Source organism: Puma concolor, chromosome C2, assembly GCF_028749965.1.
Source record: "Puma concolor isolate L17-30 chromosome C2, mPumCon1.1.hap2, whole genome shotgun sequence".
Taxonomy (NCBI): domain Eukaryota; kingdom Metazoa; phylum Chordata; class Mammalia; order Carnivora; family Felidae; genus Puma; species Puma concolor.
The window spans coordinates 105450733-105475207 of record NC_141675.1 but is presented as its reverse complement, the minus strand read 5'-3'; the positions used below and the strand labels follow the sequence as shown (position 1 = coordinate 105475207).

The 24475-nt window shown below is 37.7% G+C and overlaps 1 protein-coding gene across 7 annotated transcripts in view; it reads left to right on the top strand.

Annotated features, from left to right (window-relative positions):
* BBX (BBX high mobility group box domain containing) overlaps window positions 1-24475 on the top strand; it is a 287870-nt gene that overhangs the window by 57615 nt on the left and 205780 nt on the right. The window contains exon 1 of one of the 7 annotated variants that reach the window (XM_025913402.2): window positions 15634-16966. The exons of the other annotated variants lie outside the window; for them this stretch is intronic. The gene's annotated coding sequence lies outside the window, so the exon portion shown is untranslated. Of the gene's footprint in view, window positions 1-15633; window positions 16967-24475 lie in introns of those variants that run through there. 7 annotated transcript variants of the gene reach the window in all.

The following is a 24475-nucleotide window of genomic DNA, read 5'->3' as shown; positions in this document are numbered from 1 at the left end:
CATCATTATTACTACTGTTAAACATTTTAGAGTTTAGATTCTATCAATTTGTATACAGTATTAATCTATAGTGGCACTTAGTTATTTTAGTACAATATGTTTATATATGAGCCAAAGTATTTTTTTTTTAAAGAAAAAAAAATCTCTAACTTAAAATTCTTTCAAAGATTTAGGCAGAAGCAATAATTTCTTCTTAGCTTGTTAGGGCATCAGATATTTGGGCAAACTTTGTGTTTAATAAAATATTCACATTAACCTGGCAAAAGTATTTTTAAAGTACTTTCTGTAGCTAGCAATTGTTTTGCAAAATTGTATGCTTTTGGAAACATTGGGCAAAAATTTGTGCAGTTTTAACTTAAAGAATTTTCATCTCTTCTGTTTCTAAGTCACATTGTATTTAGTTTTATACAGGTGTTCAGACAATGTTTATAAAACTAACATTTTTTTTAAAGTATTGATTTTGTTTACAAAAATATTGAAGGTTATGTCTTTGTGATTGAAAAGTTATTTTCGTCTGTCAGTTAAGTAGCCATCTTAAAGATGGCTTAAAACCCACAGCCACCCAAATGCCAAACTAATTTTAATACTGATTTCAGGACAGCCTCCAGATATGAATTTCAACAAAGGAGAGGACTTTTCTCTCTGTTTTTTCATTGTTTTCTTGTTCGTTTTCAATCTTCGATGAATAGTTCTTTGCTTACTAGTGTCTTACTAGTATTAGTATCACTATTACTGCCTTACTAGCATTGTCCTACTTTAAAGCCACTGGCATAGAAATAAGGTAGTACTTCCTGTGCTAAGGTTTTGTCACTGGGACTATAAGGCCAGTTAAAGTATAATACTTGCGAGTTTAAGTTCTAGAGTCTTTTGTTTTTTATTTATTTTTTATTTATTTTATTTTATTTATTTATTTATTTATTTTTTAACGTTTATTTATTTTTGAGACAGAGAGAGACAGAGCATGAACGGGGGAGGGGCAGAGAGAGAGGGAGACACAGAACTGGAAGCAGGCTCCAGGCTCTGAGCCATCAGCCCAGAGCCCGACGCAGGGCTCGAACTCATGGACTCACGGACCGTGAGATCGTGACCTGAGCTGAAGTCGGACGCTTAACCGACTGAGCCACCCAGGCGCCCCGAGTCTTTTGTTTTTTAATAGTTTTTAACTGTTAGAAGTTTAAATTTAAATGTTAAACTTTCAATGATGATGTATTTTCCTGCCTTACTAAATAGAATTTAATAAACATAATTTTACTTTCTTTGATAATTCATAATCACTGTTATTACTGTTAGGATTAATGGAATGAGTTATGGAGATCTGTTGTGCACTTTGCCTCACTATACATGCTCTATGTTGCTGTTCTTTAGAGAATGATCTGTGCTTTAATCTTTTCTCCTATTGCCTTTTTCTTATCCTGTTTCCTTTTTGACTCTTCTCAGTACTGTTAGCATTCTAGTTCTATGATTTGCTACTAAGATAATGAACTATGTATCGCAACAGTTATCAAAATAAAAATGAACATGTTGTGAAGCTTAAAGGCCTGTCTTTAAATATGGGACTTGTTGGGTATTAATAAAATAAATGAGGACTTTCTGTGCTTTTTTAGGCTTATAATTATTTGTATTTTGAATAGTCAGTGGTCTCAGAAGCAGAGTTTTATTAACTTGAGTGTTATTGTGTTAAGTTTCTGGTGTAACTCTTAAACTTTCCAAAGACTCGGAAAGAACCTCACTGATCAGGTACTCAACTGCTTATTTTATGAATAAGGAAACAGAATGAATGAATGATTTGCAGCAGCAACATAGGATACTAGATGTTTGGAGTAATTAATGCTTTATCATTTTAAGAGCAAACTGAGTCATTGAGAGTAGTTTGAAAATGTTGATTCATGTTTTAAAAATATTAATTCTAATGTTTATGCTTTCCTTCATTATAGCCTGATTTCTGCTAAGCCTGAGTAGACTAATGATTCTGCAAAATAGTCTTCAGTTTTGATTTCTGGAACTATTTTTTCATAAAGCTGTTTTGTTTTACAAATGTGCTAGTCATTTCAATTTTCAGGATAAATTGTACTTTTAAATTACATATAGTATCTCTAATATTATTAGTTCTGAACTTCAGCTAATTTTGCAGCTGGTTTGTTTTTAACATCTGAATCCAATTACTGAAGCTATACTATTTTTTTTCTTTAGTTTTACACACCTTTTAGAGTCAAAGTTAATGGTTATTAATTTAACTGGGGCGCCTGGGTGACTCAGTCTGTTGAGCATCCGGCTTTTGATTTTGGCTCAGGTCACGATCCCAGGGTCAAGGGATCGAGCCCCATGTTGGGCTCTGTAGTGAGCATGGAGCCTGCTTCAGATTCTCTCTCACTCTCCTTCTGCCCCTCTCCCCCATCCCCTGCTCCCACACACTCTCTCTCTGTCTTAAAAAAAAAAAGTTACCAATTTAGTGATCAGTTACCAAAACACACTTTTCCCTTTCGCTCTGCCTTCCTTTCTCTGTTTCTTCATTTCTTCCTTCAAAAGTTCATTTATAGACTGCTATGTGGTGAACACCAGCGAGCACAACCCTTAACCTTACATTCTACTGAAGACCGTTGATGTCAAATAATTACTTATGCATTACACTAAAACCTTGGTTTGGGAGCATAATTCATTTCGGAAACATGCTTGTAATCCAAAGTTCTTTTATATTATACCACATTTCAAGAACCAGATGTGATCGTGTGACTTTCAGCGTCAAGTATTGCAAGACATGCTCGTTTTTCAAGTTAAAATTTATTAGAAATGTTTGCTCACCTTGCAGAACACTCGCAGAAGTTACTCGCAATCCAAGGTTTTTAATTCAGATTGTCATAAATGCTTAAAAGCATAAAAGTGGGGTGGGTAGTAAGAGAATTAGTGTAAGTGAGGAGCTGACCAGGTTGTTAGGAGCAGGGCATGCTTCTTTGAGGAAATGATGTTTCAATTGAAATCTTAATTTAGTAGGCTTTTGAGAGACAAAAATGCAGGGGAGAGTATAGGAACAAGGTTGAGCAGAGGGCAGATGGGGTGGCATGAGCCAGTACAGGAGCTGAGAGCAGGCCAGGAGGCAGGAGAGAAACCAAGAGAATGTCTAGTCAGTAACCCCAGAGGGGGAAACAAAAAAGTGTGCATGTAAACCCACCAATTCATTTAGCAATCTGTAGGCCACTGGTGGTCTTACAGAAAGTCATTTTTGAAAAATGGAGGGGGTGAGAGCCACCATAGAGCAGCGGATTGAGGGGCAAGTAAAAAGGGAGAAAAAGGTGATAGTTTCTGTTGACAATTTTTTTGAAAAGTTTCACTTGGAAAAGAAGAAGAGGGAGAGCATAGAACCTGGAGATGGAATTTGGAGCTGATTATTTATGCTAAGGTAAAAAGGAAATATCTATATTTCAAAGTGGAAAAAAATAGCTTTTCAAAAGGCCCATACTGTACATGTAAAAGCAAATACAGTTAAAAGCTCTTGAAATTATTATGTTTTTAGTAATGTGGATGTTTATAAGAAACTTTTTTTTTTTCCAATTATGGGGCTAAAAAGTTAACTCAGTACTGCAGAAATATGATTCTGCTTCTTTTTCTGTGGTTCTTTATTTTCAGTGGAACATGTTTTATCAAAATTTATCATTTTTAGTGATGCTATGTTGGCATGAGCACTTGAAATAATAAGAGAAATATTTCCACAGTAGGAAGCCTATGTAGATACATGAGACTCTTTGGAAAACTAAAAATTGAACCTATTTTACTTATGTTATTAAAACACAGTAGGGGATGCAAGAAAACAAGATATTTGGTTATATTTATTTCACAAAGGAGGCCAATAACTCATAAGCTAACACGTTCCAGAATCTTCAGATTTCAGTCTATGATTACTTTTATTGGTTATGTTTACACTTTATTTACAGTTTTTGGACATTTCTGTGAAGGAACAATAAAATATCAAGTCTCAGATATATTTTCTGAGCTTGTCCTTATAACTTAAATGTTAAACAAAGGTTTCATTTTAAGAAAACTTAATGTAAAATCAGAAATGTTAATAATAAGTAGAGGATAAATAAATAGAGGATATTTCCTTGGCCAAAATAACTCATCCACATGGTTCTCTTAAATATCAGTAATCTATTTAAAGAGTTTACTTATATATTATTAACTATTTTTCTATCAGAGAATGCTAGCTGTTAGGCAGAGAAATTTAAAATTTTAAAGTTTTAAGAATCACTACTATTTGAATATTAATCAGGAATGAACTTTGATTAAAATAGTCAGTCTGGGGGCACCTGGGTAGCTCAATGGGTTAAGCTTTCAACTCTTGATTTAGGCTCAGGTCATGATGTCACGGCTCTTGAGATCCAGTCCTGCTTAGGGCTCTCCACTGATAGTGTGGAGCCTGCTTGGGATTCTCTCTCTGCCCTTCCCCTGCTCACCATCTTCTCTCTCTCTCTCTCTCTCTCTCTCTCTCAAAAAATAAGTAAATATTTAGAAAAATAGTCTGTTATGTATATATCTCCCCACAAATATACATGAATTCATTTCTTAAGAGATACCTTTCATTGTGTGTGTGTGGTTTTTTTTTAATGTTTGCTTATTTTTGAGAACATGAGCGGAGAGGAGCAGAGAGAGAGAGGGAGACGCAGAATCAGAAGCAGGCTCTAGGCTCTGAGCTGTCAGCACAGAGCCAAGTGCAGGGCTCTAATTCACCAGCCCTGAGTTTATGACCTGAGCCGAAGTCTGAGCTTAACCCACTGAGCCACCCAGGAGGCCTTTCATTGTGTTTTTTTAGATCTGGTTTCTTAAACTTGAGTCAGGTAATAGACATATCCTCAGGTGTTAGCCAATTCTTTTATTTTTTTTTTCTGTTTATTTATTTTTAATGTTTATTTTTGAGAGAGAGAGAGAGACAGAGAGACTGAATGTGAGTGGGGGAGGAGCAGAGAGAGGGAGACAGAGAATCCGAAGCAGGCTCCAGGCTCTGCTCTGAGCTGTCAGCACAGAGCCCCATGTGGAGCTTGAACTCCAGAACTGTGATATCATGATCTGAGCCAAAGTTCAACTCTTAACTGACTGAGCCACTCAGGTGCCCCCCACTTTTTTCTAATGTTTACTTTTGAGAGAGAGCACATGTGCAAGAATGTGCTTGGGGGAGGGGCAGAGAAAGGGGGACAGAAGATCTGAAGCTGACAGCAGAGAGCCTGATGTGGGCTTGAACTTAAGAACCATGAGATCACAACTTGAGCCAAAGTCAGAAGCTTAACTGACTGAGCCAGGTGTTAGCTAGTTCTTAATGAGAATTAAAAAAATTTTTAATGTTTTATTTAGATGATAGATACAAAATAAATAATGTGTTTTCTAGGTGTTTTGATTACTTACCTTATAACCGAAATTACTATTGGATTTTTGTCACAAAGTTTGCATTTGTGTTTATGATACTGTTGACAATTAAATGTGCACCCAAAGTGAATTTTTTTTAACTATTAAGACCATATTCCTTAGACTGGGGTCCACAGTGTTGTTTGTGGATTTATGTTTGTTGTCAAGGCTAAATAAGTTTGAGAAATGGTGTCCTTAATTATGGCCTGTGATTACGGTGTCCAGTGATACAGGCAGGTGATTTCACACTGTTGAGGGCTTTGCCACTTTATCTTGCTTTATTTAAAAATATATTCCACCACTTTTTCTGAATGTTTTGAAATCTTTCACATTTTTACAGATAAATGAGATTGTTGTAAGCTATTGAGATTTTAGTCCCATTAACTGGAATGATTTGGATCTCCTTGCAATTTTATGTAATCTAGACTAGAAATTGCTATTATCAGAATTGCTAAAAAAGTAGTGAAGAATATGTTACAAAGCTTTTCAAGTTGCTATCTACTGTTATTAAATGTTCGGACCCTGTCCTAAAGGAGAACTTATATTGAGGCAGATGCTTGCAGGAGGCGGGTGGAGAGGGTGACTGTGGGACCTGGGTATGGCTAAGCTGATAGGAGATGGGGGGATCATGCCTTAACTGGAGGTGCCTGCTCTAAAATCACTCAGGTTCATTTTCATCCTCCCTGGTCAGACCAGACCAACACAGATTTGTGGGCTATAGGCTATTGATCCTCAACCTAGGTGGGGGAACAACTTGGTTGGGGAAAGCAAAACTTAGAGATAAAATAGTTCTTTTACAGTTTGAGTCGAATATTAGTTCATTCTTTCATTCATTCATTCATTCATTCATTCATTCATTCATTCATCCCTCTGCCCATTTATCATTTCATCCATCCTCTTCATTTATTCATGTATTAGATCATTGAAGTACCTATTATATGCTGGGCTTTAGACATAAAACAGAATCCTTGCCTTTTGTAATTCATAGTTTTACAAGTTGGCAGGAAGCCAACCAGAAATAGTACAAGAAATCACCTTGTTTTAATAATACATATCACTGCCAAATTATTATTATCTTTTTCCTTATCTTCTCTTCTTCCTAGGAGATTAGAAGCCTTATCTGTTTTGTTCTTTTTATCCCAGTGCTCAGAACAGTGCCTGGTATATAGTAGATATTAAGTAATTATTGAATGAATAGAATGAATGAATGAATGTTTCGATTGTTTAGTAAGACCTTATGGGAGGGGAGGGGACATGAGCCAGATTACTAAAAGATAGTGTTGAATAGGTGGAAAAAGAAGTAAGTAACCCACAGACAGAGCCATGTGAACAACAGGTCACAAAGTAAGAAGAGGGGCCTGGAGCCATGGGGGGAGGGGATGGAAGGGGAGAGAGTAGGATTAGTAAGGAAGCCAGCCTGCATTGAGCAGCCATTTCACCTTGGAGAGAAGCCAGGAGCTAATGTGGTTGAATGAGATGTATGGGGAAGGAGTGTGCACTCAGAGAAGTAATTTGGTTACTACTATGGAATCACACATTTCAGGTTCAGATCCTAGTTTGCCACCTGTAAACTGGGTAACTTTGTTCAAGATGCTTTATTTCTCTGTGCCTGAGTTTCTCAATTGCAGTAAAAAAATTAATTTGGCTATTAAGATTATGTCCATCAATATTTTTAATAACATCAGGAAATGCTTATGTTATTTTTCCTAAAAGTAACATAAGTGAATAAAAAAAGATGGAGTAAGAATTGAACATACAGCATGTTCTAAAGGCAAAGTAACTACGTGCCAGGCTTTGCGGTTACAAAAAAAAAAAAAAGACTGGGAGTCAAAAATGTCAAAGGTAGTATAATTATAGTTAACATTTACTTTAACTTAAAAATCACATATATAGGCTACTTGGGAGCATTCATGAATGTGAGAAGTTAAATTTTCCAGATTAGGTAGGAAATAACATAAATGATGTTTAAAAACATGTGTATTGTCTGAGTTAGTGGTGATGTATTATACCCATTTATCCTGCCCCGCGAAACTTCCATTTGGCCTTTTTGAAAAATCCACTTAGAACCATTAGACACCATGTTATCCTCTTTCTCCGATTTAAAAAAAATTTTTTTTTAACGTTTATTTATTTTTGAGACAGAGAGAGACAGAGTATGAATGGAGGAGGGTCCAAGAGAGAGGGAGACACAGAATCTGAAACAGGCTCCAGGCTCTGAGCTGTCAGCACAGGGCCTGACGCGGGGCTCGAACTCACGGACAGCAAGATCATGACCTGAGCCGAAGTTGGATGCTTAACCGACTGAGCCACCCAGGCGCCCCAATTTCTCCGATTTTTAATGCAAACTTGATTTTATGGGGAAAACATGAGGAACCACTTCATTTTATTATTTGAGTTTATTAATTATACTTGAGTAAATATCTTTGAACACGTACCATTTGACAAATTATCTTGTATGTGTTCTTAGAAGATAAAGAAATGCACTTGGTGTTTTACCCTCCAAAAACTTATAAAAAGAACTGCTAAAACAAAACTATTAGGTAGAAGAAATAATTAGAGAACATTTGAAGTCAAAGCTGTTTAATCCTAATTCAGAGCTGTTCTCCAGGTTTTCTGCTCCCTAATCCGGTGGTCTTTCCCTTGTTTCCAGAGAGCCTTCTTGATCAAGCTCCTTGGTTCTCTAGATAATTATATGAAAACAAAAATACAACAGAGAACACTAATTCATGTACTCCAGCTGCTTCCCCCTCATCAGCACTGGTTGAAGCGATCAAATGGTTCTTGGCACTGTTTCAAGAAGTTGCACTGGAGGAAGTAGGGAAGCCCAAGTGGTGACTTAGTTTTTGTGAAGTGCCACATAGTAGTTCTACTTTTTCAGAGTTTTAGAAGTGGAATTCTGCTCTTCATTTTCTGCGGGAAGATATCTCAGAAGGCAGTTGAACCTGACCATCGCTCCAGTACAGAAATATTTTGGTATTTCTATATGCCTTTTTGAGACACTTGGCCTTCTTAATCATGGAAAAGGCACACAGATGTATTTAGAGAAAGGGCAGGATCTAGCAAAATTTGTTTTAAAAGAATGATTTCCACAGTTTGGCTAGAGATTTTGCATCACACTCCATGAGTTTTGATTAGTTCTTTCATGTCTTTGTTTTAGTGCTTTCCATCATTTTTCATTTTTCCCCCCAGGACCGTATAGCTTCATGTATAGTACAGAGTTTATAGACATAATATATAGAGTATAATCTAGAGTTTTACAGTTTCAAATATACAGTATTTAAAGTAAACCTTTGTAAACGCTTTCGGAAAGATTTTCATCAATAACCATTCTGTGGGACCGGTGTGTTGTACCAGCTCTAAGCATGAAGAGTTTATAAATCAAATAATTAGTTACATGCTTTATAATATGATTAAGCAGAAAATTATTTACATAATGTTTATGTATATGCATCTATTTACTTCAGTTTTCTAAATGTTCACCCCTTTTATTTTACCAGTTGCTCTTTTATTTAAGTGACTTTAAACTTTAAGCTCCGTCCAGAGCACCCCCTACTTACATAGGTGACTCCCTCTGCTTGTTTCTCTCTCTCACTTCTGAGATCTTGTTTACTCACTATTTACTCCATCATCAAAAGCCACACCAATGGGCCTGTGACCAGCATTCGATTTGGAAGAGAGTAGGAGGTCAGGGGCTTCACTTCTTAATAACAGCACAGCTTGTGTGTGGTCCCAGCAGAAGTCAGGGCTTTGCCTGCCCCACTATTACCGGAAACTTTGTTACTGACCCTTCATGACCTTGCCTCCTTAACACAACCCGTAATACCTCCAGTTTCCAGGCATTATCTACTCTTGGGAATTGGCCAATTTCCTAAAGGTTAATGCCTTTCTGGAGAGATTTTTTTTATTTTCCCATAGTCTTAAGGACAGAATCAGAGATTAAGTATAGAATCCTATCATTAGCTTTCAAGGTATATATATTCCTTCTTCTTTGGTGCTTCTAAAAGAAGACTTTTTTTTTTTTTTTTAACTATAACACCCATCTAAAAAAAAAAAGCGAACTTAAATAATTTTCCAGTGATCTTCTTAACATTCTTTATTTTTCATAGGACAGTGAGGAAAGTCATAAAAATAGTGAAAGAGTAAAAGGGATCAAAACAATGGTTAGAGAAGTCAGGGAGCTCTGCAAGTCCAATAAAAGGCTTAAAAAGATTTGGTTTAAGATGCAGAAACAATCAGGGGCTCAAAGTGGGTAGGAGGGGAAGGAGGCATTTTGGAAGCAGGTAGGCTTCCCCCTCCCTCACAAATTTTACACTACATTGGTGAATGAATATATTTCTACACTTCCCAGTATATGCCAAAAGCTCCTGATTTCAAATAAGAAAACCTAGTTCAAGTCTTAGTTTTACATCTCATTAACTAGGTGAGATGCTTGATTTCTCTTGATCTAAGGTTATTACTCCATGAAATGGAAATAATATTTATTTCAGTAGTTTTCTCTCAATTGAAAATGTATTGTAAAATATGTTTGCTAAATTTTCATCAGTAAAATGTTAGTGTATTATAGACCCATCTTAGATGTCTGTGTAACTAGAAGGGGCTTGCTTAAGCATTGACAAATGATGACTTTCAAATAGGACACATCTTAGAGCTAAAGAGATGTTAGAGTACAGGAGAAATAAACCTTTGAGGGGAAAAGTTGTCAGATTAAAAAGAAAACCCAAATAATCTGATTTGAGGGAATATATTTCACCAAATATGATTTATTTATTTGTAAGGGACTATAAAAATCAACAAATGTTAACAATTTTAAGTAATAATACACAGTTAAGAGGAGTACTGAAATCTTATGCTTGATAATATTATATTTATTTTAAAGGGTCTTAATACTAATAAGAATGTTTCCGGGGCGCCTGGGTGGCGCAGTCGGTTAAGCGTCCGATTTCAGCCAGGTCACGATCTCGCGGTCCGTGAGTTCGAGCCCCACGTTGGGCTCTGGGCTGATGGCTCAGAGCCTGGAGCCTGTTTCCGATTCTGTGTCTCCCTCTCTCTCTGCCCCTCCCCCGTTCATGCTCTGTCTCTCTCTGTCCCAAAAATAAATAAACGTTGAAAAAAAAAAATGAAAAAAAAAAAAAAGAATGTTTCCTTGAGACAGAATACTTAACTCTAGGTAATTGAAATGTCTTTCACGTATGTGGTGAGGAGAAATTGTAACTTGCTAGTTAAATTACGTTGTTTTAACCTTGCTAATCGTTGTGGTACCTCGAATTTGTTTTGCATTGTATATATAACTTGTAAGGTAGCTATGACTGTGGCTTTACATTGAAAAGATTAACCCCATCAAGAAATTATTAAGCTAATAATCCCCCAGTTTAGTATGACTTTGAGATTTGGGGAAATGCGTGAGCCTGTCGGCCTGCAAAGTGTAATCTATTTACAATTCCCTGTTTGTTTGTTTGTTTAATTTTTTTAATGTTTATTTTTGAGAGAGAGAGAGAGACAGAGACTGAGCATGAGTGGAGGAGGGGCAGAGACAGAGGGAGACACAGGATCTGAGCAGGCTCCAGGCTCCCAACCATCAGCAGAGTCTGATGTGGGCCTTGAACCCATGAACTGTAAGATCATGACCTGAGCTGCAGTTGGACACTTAACCTACTGAGCCACCCAGGCGCCCCATACAATTCCTTGTGTTTTTTTAAAGATGTTTTGGGTTTAAAAAACGTGTATTAAGATCACCAGGTGTTCTTTATGAGATTGTTGATTTTTAAAAACATCTTAAATTGATTTTTAGTATAATAACAGCCTTAGCATTGAACAGAATGCTCAATCTTTAGTCTCTAGGAGTCTAATAATGCAAAGAGATCTCAGGGAAATTTGAAACATTTAAAAATAGATCTCTGGAACAACCTGAAGTTTTCAAGTTTATGTGTTTGTTTATTTTGCTGTGTGTGCCAGGACACAAACAGGTTTTATTAATAAAAGGGGCATGTGCAATTTTGGGGAGCCTTTAGGTAACTTCTTTAAATAAGTATGTTTAGATTTATCAAAATAGTAATCGGGTTTGGTGAATTTAAGAAATACTGGATGATTATTGATCCTAAATTTCTCTCCCCCATTCACATACCTTAAGGACCAACAGTTTCTGTTAGATTGTGCCATTTAGTTTATGGGAGAGTGTTTTGTTTGGTTTTTAGGTTAAGCTAAAAGGTTCTCTTAACCTTACATTTTTGAAAGACCTTCATAAGAAAAAAAGTAGAAGTATGATATTCGGTGGATTTTTTTGATGTCTGACTACATTTAATTACAATTTTACTTTTCTATACAGTGAATTATTTGATCTTAGAGACTAACTGATGTTTTGTTAAATCTTTTAACATACTTGTTGTACTTCAAGGATGGTCTGCATTTGGCCTGTGGCAGGTCTAATAGCAGCAGTCAATTAATCAAGCAATATAAAAGTGTTTATCTGACACTGACCTTGTGCCGGATATTATGGGATTAACAAAGCCCCTTGAGCTGGTCAATAAATTTTAAGTGATTATGACCCTGAGGCCTCTCTTTTGTCTGAAAACTGAATGCTGGGCATAGGTTCAGCAAAATGGATATTGAAACATCAACCCAAGGGTGCTCCCTTCTAATTTCCCCAACCAATTGCCAGAAAAGTCATCACTAATCCACTAAATCCTAATCAGTTTTGGTGATTTAAGATTATCACTATCTAAAGAGATAGACTCCTAGAGTAGTTCAGTGGCAAAAGAAACTTTGGAGTCAGAAAACAGGCTTGAAAGTTTTCAACTAATGTTTTAACATTTATTGCTGCAACATAGTGTAGTAGGTGCTGGGGTTCTAAAGATGAACAAAAACAAGATTCTCTTCTGTGGGATCTTACAGGATAATGGGGAAACCAGGTCTGTATTCAAAATGAGAGCCATCAAGACTACCAGTGGCACACACAGAGCTTTTGGGAACACATAGGATGCAGTCTAACTGTGCATGAAGGAAATGGACAAACTGATTATTTCTAGTCCCTTTAAATGAAGAAATGAAACAGAACAAAACAAAGAGCCTTTAGATTTAGACAGTAGCTATAGAGGAGAATAATATGGACTCAAAGACCAAAACCCAGTTATCCAAAGAAACTCAGAAGTAACATTGCATGAGCTTATGATTTTAAGATTTGCCAAAGGAATAGAATTGCAATTTAGTAGTTGAAAGGGACATTTTGCTGAGCTCTGATACTTTTTGATGTAAATACTTTTCATTATACTTCTATCAGGTTGTCAATGAGAGTCGATTAAAATCATCACATTTCCCCTCTGGGTCAGATAACAATTATTAAATAGATAGGGAGTAGACCCCAAATTCTATCACAGGCCAGGTTTTTGACATTTTTCTTCTTAGTGTTCCTTTAGGCACCTGATAAAAATTTTATAAATTTGTGTTTCTTTCTTTTTTTTTTTTTAAGTTTATTTATTTTGAGAGAGAGAGTGTGAGGGAGGGAAAGGGCAGAGAGGGCGGAGGGAGAGAATCCCAAGCAGTGTCTGCCCTATCTGTAGGATTGCATTCTAGTTTTGGCTTTCTTGCCTGTTTTTGTTACTTTGAGCAAGTCACTTAAATATTTTTGTGGCTCAGATTCAGGGTAAAGTGAGACTATAATAATAGTAGTAACCAAATAATAATTCATAGAATTAGGTGCCTAGCCTACCATATGGACATTTAAAATAGAACAGGTAGTATTAGTTAATTTTTAGAAAACCTTATCTTCTTTTTGATGTTGTTTGAATGCTGTTTGCTACTTTTGAAAGTGAAAAGTGGTTCCATCGTGTAATGGTTAGCACTCTGGACTCTGAAAGTGAAAAGTGTATTTTGTGCTTCTGGAAATGAAGCTAAGATTCTTGGGCACTAGATGGACTAGTAGCTTGGAAACTGAAGCTTTGGAGTACCAAATACCTAATAAACAAAAACATTTAGTGAATAGTTAGTAAAAGCAACATGCACCTGTGTGTTGGTGATTGGGAGTAAGATGGGTTTGACACCAAAATGAATGAGGGTCACAACTTAAGAATGTTAAGCCTTACTCTTCAATGAAACTGCTGTTATATCAGAGCAGACTGAGTTTTTGGAACATATATAGAGTTAAATCTGTGTATACATTATTCAGCCATCCAGCCGTGTTAGTGATCCAGAAACTATATGATCTCTCAAAGTAAAGTCACAAACTTGATATGTTTAATAAAAGATCTCCATTGTTGACTTAAGCAGTTTTCATCAGAATTAAACAGATCTAGTTAGCTTTTTGCTGATTTCCACACTTTATAGCAAAGGATAGAAAGGGGAGCTTCATGCAGACACTCAGTGGTGAGAAGTGATAGGCAGAGCCTGACTAAAAGGGAAAAACATCCCTTTAAGTAAAGTGTATTCACTTCTGTGAACTCATCTCAGTTTTGTGAGGTAGTTTAGGAAGGTGAAATTAACTTCTTTTTATAGGGAAAAAAGTTGGAGCTCAGAGAGTTTCAGTACTTCAGCTCATGGGCTGGCAGGTTATGATTGGTGGGCCAAGAATTGAACCCACATCCCCCAATTTGCTGGCAGGAATCCAGAAAGGCATCCAGGAGGAGCATCCATAGGTCTCAGGGGCACTATATGAACAGTCCGCAGGATTAGAGTTAGTGAAAACCGTGTGGGAAACATTACTAAAAGGTTAAATCATGTTGGTGTGGTCTAAGAAGATGAGAATGAGTTCCCCATTTTGAGAAGAATTTCGTTTATAGTGGTTTAAAATTAGGAGACAAAACTGTTGCGGTATTAAAAGAAGAACCATGGGTAACTGGGAAGCTTAGTTGCTTGTTTCCTGAGGTTCATTCTTCTCTTCACTTCTTTTTTTTTTTTTTTTTTTTTTTAATACTCTGTAGTGACCCTTGAAAGGTGCTTTGGAATGAAAGAAGGGTGACCAGCATAGTGGTCTTCAAACATTTTCACTCCAGTAAAAGAATTTTGAAAACTGTGGATTCCCTCATGTATTTCTTCATTGACACTTGAAATTTTTGTCATAAGTTTAAATCATTTGCTAAAGTAAAATTGTTGTTGAGTGTAATTATTGAATTTCTTAATAAAATTGTTCTATCCTTCTTAAACATATTTATTTGAACCAAAAGCCAAAACTATGTAAAACTACCACTATCCATTTACAGCTACTCTTCAGCAGTCTGAAATTTTAGACTGTTAATTCTTCTCCTTGAGGTCTTTGTTATTACACTTTTGTCACTAAATTTTTATCCTTATGTATTATTATGTTTAAAAATCGACCTTTGATCACCTTATCATACTTATGGTAATGAAATTTAATTTACTGTTACCATAAGACTAATATTTTTTTAAGTTATTGCAATGATTTTTAGTACACAGTTGATCAGAATAACGTGGTGAATTAGAAATTTTGATAAGTAATAATAGAAGGACATTTGTATCAGTGCTTTATTGGTGCATTCCTTTTAATTCATGTATCAATGAGATTATTCATTGCAGAAAGTTTAGTATGTTTTTCAGTCTTTTTAATGTATATATTATGAAAATTTGTTTACATAAATAAGTTGAAGAAGATGTAAGAGTATTAATATAGCAGTGTCACATAATTCTTTGAACTTATGGGTTCTTATTCAAAATCTCAGAGATCTGTCATTTAAAGTTATGGTTAATGATTTCTCCGCTGACAACCAAATTAGGTCTTGCTACAAGTTTATTCCAAGCAAAGAATTGGCAAAGCCACCTGAGTTGTCAAAGGACCCCGATTAGGGCTGTATACTTTTTCACCACCAGTATTTCTAATTGTCCCCTTGCGTCCTGCCCAGAGGTTTTTCCTACCCCAGCATGAGATTTGTGATGGGTGAGCTGTGTGCCTTGATTTTGTAAAGGGGGATTAGGGGGATTGGAAAAAGGAAAGTGGAAAGGGGCGGGGGAACCTACTCTCTAGGGCATTCTCAGCACATCAGTTCTAGGAAAGCGTACTTAGAAACATTGGTCTGGAAATTGTTTTATCATCTTTGTGCCTGAGTATTCTTCATACCCTTTGGCAGCTCTCATGGATGTACTTCCAGGAGTTTGCCCACCCTAATTTGAATACTGTGGTGCTAGTAACCAGTGTATTGTGTGTTCATAATTAAAAATTTTTTTTCTCTCTGGTGTGTGTGTGTGTGTGTGTGTGTGTGTGTGTGTGTGTGTGTGTCTCCTTTAAACTTAGAACATTGCTGACTCAGGTAAATAGTTTATGTTGTTTAGGTAATGTCCTAGTATTAACTGCTTCCATGCATCAGCTTATAAGTTGTCCTGTCCTTAGCGTGAATCTTCGAGATCCTAATGCTCTATAATTCTCCAGATCAGGATTAACACTTGAACTGCCTGTAACTTTTTTCCCTATAAATCTTTTGCTAGTCCTATTCACATTTACTAGTACCTCGGTAAAGCATATCTTAAATAGCTTAACAGAAGGAGTTGCTTGCAATTTTTAGTAAACAGCAAATAGTTGACCACATTAGATTGCTTTTTTGCTCTCGGCTTATTTCTTTTGGGTATCAGTTCATAAAATTACAGCAGTACAAGAGACCTCAGATATAATTTATATTAACTCTTTCCTTTTACAGAAAATGAAACCAGAGAGATGAAGCCAATCGTCCAAGGTCACAGAGGTGGTATTAGAATAGCAGAACCTGTCTCCTAACTCCCATTATTAAACCCTTAGCTACATCACACCTTCTGCTGCCTTTGGCTAAATTGCATTTCTCACCTCAGTCCTATTTAATATTATTTCTCCTGGGGACTGACTAGCTTTTTGTCGACTCAGCATTATTTTCTAAATAGGCATTTGCTTTTTCATGGAAGACTTTTCTGAAAACAAAAATACTCCTTATCCTCTGGCAAATACTTTCTGGCGCACGTAGGACATAGCTAGGCAAGCCTGGGGCCCCGCAGCCCCCTGGCAGTGGCACCGGGGGAGGGAGGGGATGTTAACAGGTCAGAGTAGAGGTGGATTGGCAGAGCTGGGGCTGGTGGGAGGTGGGAAGCTTACATCATTTCCCTGCAACTGGGCTCTGGCGAGGCTGTAAGGCCTCACTTTCCCCTGTGCAATAGTTTACCAGATTGACAGAGATTTGTAAAAGAAAGAAAAGGTATGGTGGGACGGACGCTCCCCGTTCATAAATCTGTGCTCTAAGATGAAACTGTCAATAAGTAACTCGAAGCAGCAAGAACTGTCTGTGCTTCGCTCTCCCCCAGCTCAGTTCCTTTCTGCTCCGCCCCATCCCTGCTCTCTCTGCTGCTCAGATCAGCTTCCTGCTTCTCATGAAAGCTGTTCTCCTATAAAGCTGGTCTGCTTTCACTGAAAGCATTATATTCATAAGTCTGAGTCAGGTTTTGTGGAAGTATTGTTGGTTTGGTTTTCTTTAGGGGGACGGAAAGGGAGGGAAGAATGTAAAAAAAGGAGGGGGGCAGACTGAAAAAGCAAAATCATCATGAATTTTGTTGTTACATCGTGTCGGTGTTATAACCAGCTCTGTAGACTGCCGCACTGAAAACATTTCTGTGAGAGGTATGTGCTTGAAAAATGGAAAGGTGACTGTTGGCCGTGGTGCAAACTATCCACCCAGCAGCTGCTCAGATGTCTGTGAGGCTGTTATTTTCTAGTGTTTTGATACGGAAAGAGCAGTCGTTACATGAGACAAGGTACAGTTAGCAGCTATTGATAAGATGTTAAATCTTTGCTGCGTCCCCACATCAGGACTCCTGAAATGCTTCTTCAGGCTGCTTACGTCCAGTCAGATCCACAGTGTTCTTCCAGGCTCCTTTTGGTGGTGATTGTCTGTAAACAAGATGATGATCTTTAATACCTCTCTCATTATTTATGAGCCACATGACAAAGATTAACGAGTGAGACTTCCAGGAGCCTAGAAGAAGCTTCGGATTCATTAGGAGCTTTTTTTTTTTGCATTGGCAGATAACAAAAGTAAAAGGAAATGGTTGATGATTTACCGTAACTCAAAGTGAAAGTTTTTTTTTAAAGTTTAGAGGGTGTGTTATGTTTAAGTGGAAAAATCTGGAGGGGTCACTGTGAAATTTAGAAGCATAACCCCACCCACTACAGTGGGTGCCTGACCTATATTAAGGCCAGAAGGTTTGGGAACACATATGGATGTATCTTTTCAAAGGAGATTAGGAAATGTGTATGAACATTTCTATTCAGTGGTCCTATTCAGAGGAATAGGATTAAGAATTAAGAATGTAACTAACACTGAAGGAAATCTATATTTGTTATGAAAAATCCAGGCTTTTCTGTTAGGAAAAGTTTTAGATAATATTTAAAGTAGAAAAAATAAAATATTTTATCATGTACATTGGCTCAGCTACTAGTGACAGAGACCATTCAAACACCAAAGGACTTTCTGCCTGATTTTAAGAATTCCTTTATCACGGGGAAAAACTTGAAGTCTTGAATGTCAGCATGCTTTAAATTTATTTTACAACACTTTGGAGTTAAATTGTTTAAGTTTATCGACATATGAATGTGCCAGGACTATTGTCCTTTTCCCCACTACTTTAAGTAGTGCTTAAATTGTAGAAAGCTCTTATTCATGAATAGAATAGGCTAGCTATTATAACTCAACCTGAATTCTTCCCTTTAAGAGACTGTGCCATTTAAACTTCACTTCTTTTCAGATATTTGCAACAAGCGCTAATCTTCATGATCACAGAGGATGTTGTTAACAAGTTAAAAGTATAAAAGGTTCTAGAACAGAAACAATTTGGGAAATAAAAGGCTTCTGAGAAGGAATCCCCTCTATACCACACACAGACAGGTAGCCACCCTGATTGTATTTACCTTGGTCATTGTCAAGTGTAGCTGCACATTAGAAACCCCTGGAGAGCTTTTAATATCTACCATTGCCCAGGCCCTTCCCCAGAGATTCTAATTTAATTGGTTGGGGGTGGGGCCTGGGCTTTGATAGATTTAAAACATCCCCAGGTGTTTCTAAGGTGTAGTCAGAGTTGACAATAGTTGCATTACCTGAACATCCCGAGTGCTGAAGCATCCCATTCAGTTTGGGGTTCTGTATGTATTGACCCCAGATCTGCTTTGGTTTGTGTCCTTTTACGTCTGAACTTTGTCACTAGCTGCTCATTAGATATTGAATATCATTTCTCCCCTAAGACTTAGCTTTCCCAGGCTAAACAGTCATTTCTCCAGTCTTCAGGACTAGTTTTCTCATCCAGAAAGGACCCTTTCCCTTTCTGGTCACTGCCTGTCCTGGAATCACCCTTGTTTATCAGTATCACCCTTAAATAGGGTACCCTTGGGACAGAGCCCATAACTCTAGATGCGAGGTGCCCAGCACAGGGTGCAGAGAGTACAGGAAAGCTGTAACCCTCTCAGTCTGGACACTGCACTTCTGTTATCGGTGGCGAAGATTACGTTAGCTTTTTTGGCAGTCATGTCACACTGTTGACTCATGTTGAGCTCGAAGTCAGCTCAAGCTTTTAGTTCTTTTTTGCATGAACTGTACTTAAGTCAGGCCTTTCCTACTCCATGCTTGCAGGGTATTTTTCCCCCCACTGTATTGCCAGGGTTTACATTTATATAAGTGAAACATAAGAGGAAAACCCACTGAATCAGTTGTTCCACACAGGGAGAGTGATGTATTCAGACTGAATGCCAGAAGTTTATGATGTGCATAGAGCAGCAATTTTAAAAAGTGATCTAGACCATTCATTCGGATCCACCATTAAATTTAATCTTAATTCAACCCATCTTTGTAGCGTTCCTTCTGATTTATTACTCAGTGCTTGCTGTTCAAAGTTAAGAACCCATTTGAATATGCAGCCTGTTTTAATGTTTGCATTCAATAGTTAGTCAAATGCCTTTACAAAATCAAAATATATGCATGGCACTCCTATGAACTGTTTGTGTAATGTCTTTATTTTAAAAGGAAATGTGTTGAATTTGTTATGGTATTCTTGTTTAATGACAGAAATAGAAGAAAATATTTTGCAGATGATCAGGTGACTTGTCTAAGATCATACATTTTGCTCCTGTCAAGACTAGATGCTGATGCCCACTCCAGACCACAAATGCTGATGCCATCTGTCATTTAGGATAAGACTTCAAAGGAAACCGAAAGGAATTCAAGCCTCTGAATGCTTCACTGTTTCTTTTGGGGTATTTAATATTTAATCCCTTAACATATAACTCAGTCAACTCCTGATTTGTTATTCATTTAGTGTCCTGCCCAAAGCAATAAAAAGAGGAGTAAAATGACTAGCCGTCATTCCTCAGTTAACTGAGGAATAGTATTCTTAGGAGTTTGCACATCCTGCGTCCCCTTGGAAAGTTATTTCTCCTAACCTCCCTCGCCCAACACACACACACACACACACACACACACACACACACACACACACAGTTGTTGGTAGAGTAATATCTGTTTGCTCATAATGAATCACAGCATGGGAAGCTTTTGTATATTAAGGAGAGGTATATATGGACATTCTTTGAATTTTGCAGATAAGGAAACTGAGGCACAAAGCAGAAAAGGCTTCTGTAGCCCTGGTGCTTAGCAGCATATATACGCGTATATGCATACCTAGTAAGTACCTGGATACTGCACAGCACTCTTCAGTATTGGTTTCTTCTCCACATAGGAATTGGATTTTACCTTTCTTTTCCCCCCAGCTGTGCCCTTAGGCACTCATTTCCTTAAAAGTGTTGAAATGGAAGAGATTTTTCAAGAATATCTATTACTTTAGAAAAGCTCCAGTGATATAGTAAAAGCTCAGATAACCAGGTTTATTTTTCCTGCCTTTGACACACAGGAAAATAAGCTTCTTTCCTCCCCTTTAAAAAATTGATTCTAAACAATTTAGTTTAAAAAAAAAGATCTTCAAAGAATGAATAGCCGAGGGCCAGTCTGTATACGTCTGGCCCAAATGTCCACATTGTCATTAGGATCCAGCGAAACTGATACTTCCAAGACTGACCCTAATGTATGATAAGACCTGCAGTCACCAGTGACTTAATTACATTCACTATACTGTACTTACTAAAGCAAGAAAGTATACTTTAATACATTCTAGGAAGGGTTTCAATAGCAGTAGTTGAAATAAAAAGGCTTTGTAAGTAAATGTAGTCAGTCAGACTAGACTACTGCTTCAGCCTTTTGGTTAATATAGGTTTGATTATATGTCTTCCTTCACACTTTGAAAATACCTGGCTTTATTAACTTGAGGCCGGCAAAATATGACCAGTAATATTCTCTGAAACTGCACTTTTAGAGCATCCACTCTTCTTTTCCAGAGTAGTCCCAAATGTCTATTTTCTATTTTGGAAGCATATTTTGCATTACTTCAGTTAATACTGGTTATATCTTTTGCTTGGCTATTCTTCTTATCTCATGTCCTGAAATCCATTCTTAGGAATCCTTCCGTATTTTTATGCTTCATAATGATGCTTTTAACCAGATGGTTTTAACAGTAAATGAAGATTAAATGTACACAGAACCATGAACCATGTACACATGAGCCATACAGAAGCATACATTTGGAAACTAATATGACAAATGGATGAAGGTATGATTATTACTGGAATCCATTAATTCTTGAGTAGTACTCAGTACAAAGTATCCATACTTAATTTGGAATCAAAGATGGGATATCAGAAAAAATGAGATTGGGAAGCACAGATTCATCACAATTACTTTTTGTTGTAGAATTCTAAAATGTAAAAATGTAAAACTCTAATCTCTCTAAATTACTGTTCAGAGAGTGCTTATGTAGACATGTCTTCCAAAGCTTCAGACAAATTACCTAAAATATTTTTTTCTTTGTTTGTTTTAAATAAGCTTTACTCCCAAAATGGGACTTGAACTCGTGACCTGGTGATCAATAGTTGCATGCTCTACTGACTGAGCAAGCCAGGCACCCCTGCCTCAGACAAATTCCTTTTTTTTTTTTTCTTGTTAAATGTTTATTTTGAGAGAAAAAGAGAGAGAGAGCACATGGATGCATATGTTCCCATGAGCAGGGAAGGGGCAGAGAGAGAATCCCAACCAGCCTGAACACTGTGAGCACAGAGCCCTACCACGGGGCTCAATCCCACAAACCATGATCAGATCATGACCTGAGCTGAAATCAAGAGTCGAGCAGTTAACTGCCTGAGCCACCCAGGTGCCCCCAAAATTAGTTTTTATAAGGCACATCCCAACAGTCATTTTCCTATGTGTGTTTTTCTTTTTTATTATTTTTATAACTTTTAAGACTGGGTGAAACTCATCAGACTTTCTTTATAAATAACAACTTATTTCTCTTAGTTCTGGAGGCTGGAAGTCTGAGATCAGGGTGCCATCATGGCCAGGTGAGGTCCCTCAGCTGGACTGCAGACTTCTTGTATCTTCACATGATAGAAGGGCCAGGGGAACTCTTTTTTTTTTTTTTTTTTTAATGTTTATTTATTTTTGAGACAGAGAGACAGAGCATGAATGGGGGAGGGGCAGAGAGAGAGGGAGACACAGAATTGGAAGCAGGCTCCAGGCTCTGAGCCATCAGCCCAGAGCCTGACGCGGGGCTCGAACTCACAAACCGTGAGATCGTGACCCGAGCTGAAGTCGGACGCTCAACCGACTGAGCCACCCAGGCGCCCCCGGGGGAACTCTCTTTTAAAGGACACTGATCCCATTCATGAAGGTGCCACCCTCATAACCTAAGCAACCTCTCTAAGGCCCTACCTTCTGTTTTCAGCATGAATTTTGAGAGGGCACAAACATACAGACCTTAGCATTCCGCCCTTGCCCCCCACCCTCCAATCATGTCCTCAAATTCAAAATGCATTCATACCAAAGCATTGCTTCCAAAGTCTTATTAGTTCTAGCATCAACTCCAAAGTTTGTCTAAATATAATTTATGTCAGATATGGATGAGACTCCAGCTATGATTCATCCTGAGGCAAATTCCTCTCTAGCTATGAACATGTGAACTCAAACAGGTTATGTGCTTCCAAAATGCAATGGTGGTAAAGTCATAGACTTAAAACACTCCTGTTCCAAAACAGAGAAATAAGAAAGGAAGGGTTGATAGGTCTCAGGAAACTTAAAACCCAACGGAACAAACAACATCAAATCTTAAGACTCAAGAATAATCTTTACTTTGATGCTGTGCCTGCCAGGCCCGTTGTGGCAGGGGTCCCACCTTCCAGACACACTAGATAGAGTATTCCTGTCCCCATGGCTTAGTTGGGTGCAGTCTGCACAACATCCCTCCTGGGCTGGAGTGGTATGATGGTATGCCTGTCGCTCTACTGGTTGGAGGTTATGCAGTGCCTGCAGCCTCTCCCCCACCCCCACATCTTGGCTGAGCTTTGCCCTTGTAGGGATCTCTCTGGAAGCCTTGCTCTCACTCTGCTTCTGTCCTAGCTCCTCATGGCTCTATCCTTTGAAATTTAAGTGAGTTAGCTGCTCCCCCTGCTTTGGGTGGGGTCTTCTGGTTTGTTGAAACCCAAGTGATGTACTCCTCCTTTGGAAACCAAGGAAGAAATCCTGATAAGCTCTGAATTGCCTTTGGAATTCTTTCCTTGTCCAGAAAAATGTTGCACATTTGAAGCAGTGTGGCTCTGTGGTCCCCGATTATGAATTCTAAGAAGTCTTAAAACCAGCTTTCATTCCTGTTTTCTCCTTTAGTTCCAGTTGCTCTTTTCTCTCTGGGGTGGCTGATAAAATCCCTAGTTCACACCCATACTAATCTCCTTATCAAAAGATCTCTTAGCCACACCCTTAATGGTCTCTTCCAAATGTGCTTGCTCACTTTTTGTAATAGGGATGAGCGGAGACTTCTCCAAATTTTAAACTTATGCTTCCCTTTTAAAAATTCTGTCGTTTCTTTCTTTTTGCATTTTACTATAAGCATTCAAGAGAATTGAAGCTGCAGCTTCAACACTTTGGTTAGAAAAAGTTCAGCCCAGTGTCCAATTTCGTTGCTCACAAGTTCTATCTTCCATAAAATACTAGGACACGAGCATAATTCAGCCACATCCTTTGCTACTTTATAGCAAAGATGGCCTTTCCTCCAGTTTCCAATAACATGTTTCCCATTTCCAATGAAGCCCTCATCAGAATGGCCTTCTTGTCCATATTTCCACAAATTTTCTGTTCAAGACCACTTAGGTTATTCTCTAGGAAAATTGAGGCTTTCTCTATTATCTCTTCCCCTTCTGAGCCGTCACGGGAGTTGTTTTTAATGCTCTGTTCAAGGTATTGTAGACTTTCCCTGGCATGCACTTCAGAGCTCTTCCAGCCTCTGCCCATTACTCAGTTCCAAAGCTACCTTACATTTGTAGGTATTTGTTGTAGCGGAACCACAAGTTTGGTACCAGTTTTCTGTCTCAGTCAGTTAAGGCTGCTATGACAAAAATCACAGACCAGATGGCTTACCAGTAACAAATACACATTTCTCACAGTTCTGGAGACTGCAAATTCAAGATCACAGTCCTAGTTTGTGAATCACAAAACGTCTTACTAGGATAATTATTATTATTGTACTTCGTATTTAGAAAGCTCCGAAGGAAAAAAAAAAGACAAAGAAAATGGATGTCAAATGTTTCATCAAGTAGGCCCAAATTAACCTAAATCACCAAAACAAGTATGTATGACTTCTGTATTGAAATATATTGATTTATACTTTTCGATATTACCTTTGTATGAATCTTAGAATTATTTGATTATTTTTATTAAAACACTTTAATTAGATGTCTTTGAAGTTGTATAGGTGTCCCTTTCTTTATTTAACAAGGACTTTCCCTCATCTGGGAGCTCAGAAAAACCCATCTTGGAGAAGATGATGGATTAGATAAGAGCTGATCAGTAGATCTGAGGAAGATTGGACTGGGAGTAGTGGGAGGAAATGCAGAGGCTGTGAGGTGAGGAAGGGCAGGATACCTAGGAGAACTGGAAGAATCTAATATGGCTTGAGTTGACAAACAAAAAGGGCAGGAGCATGCAGGTGGAAACCAGAATATGTGGGAGTTTGCTTTGATTAAATTATGACAAGCATGGTGGTAACA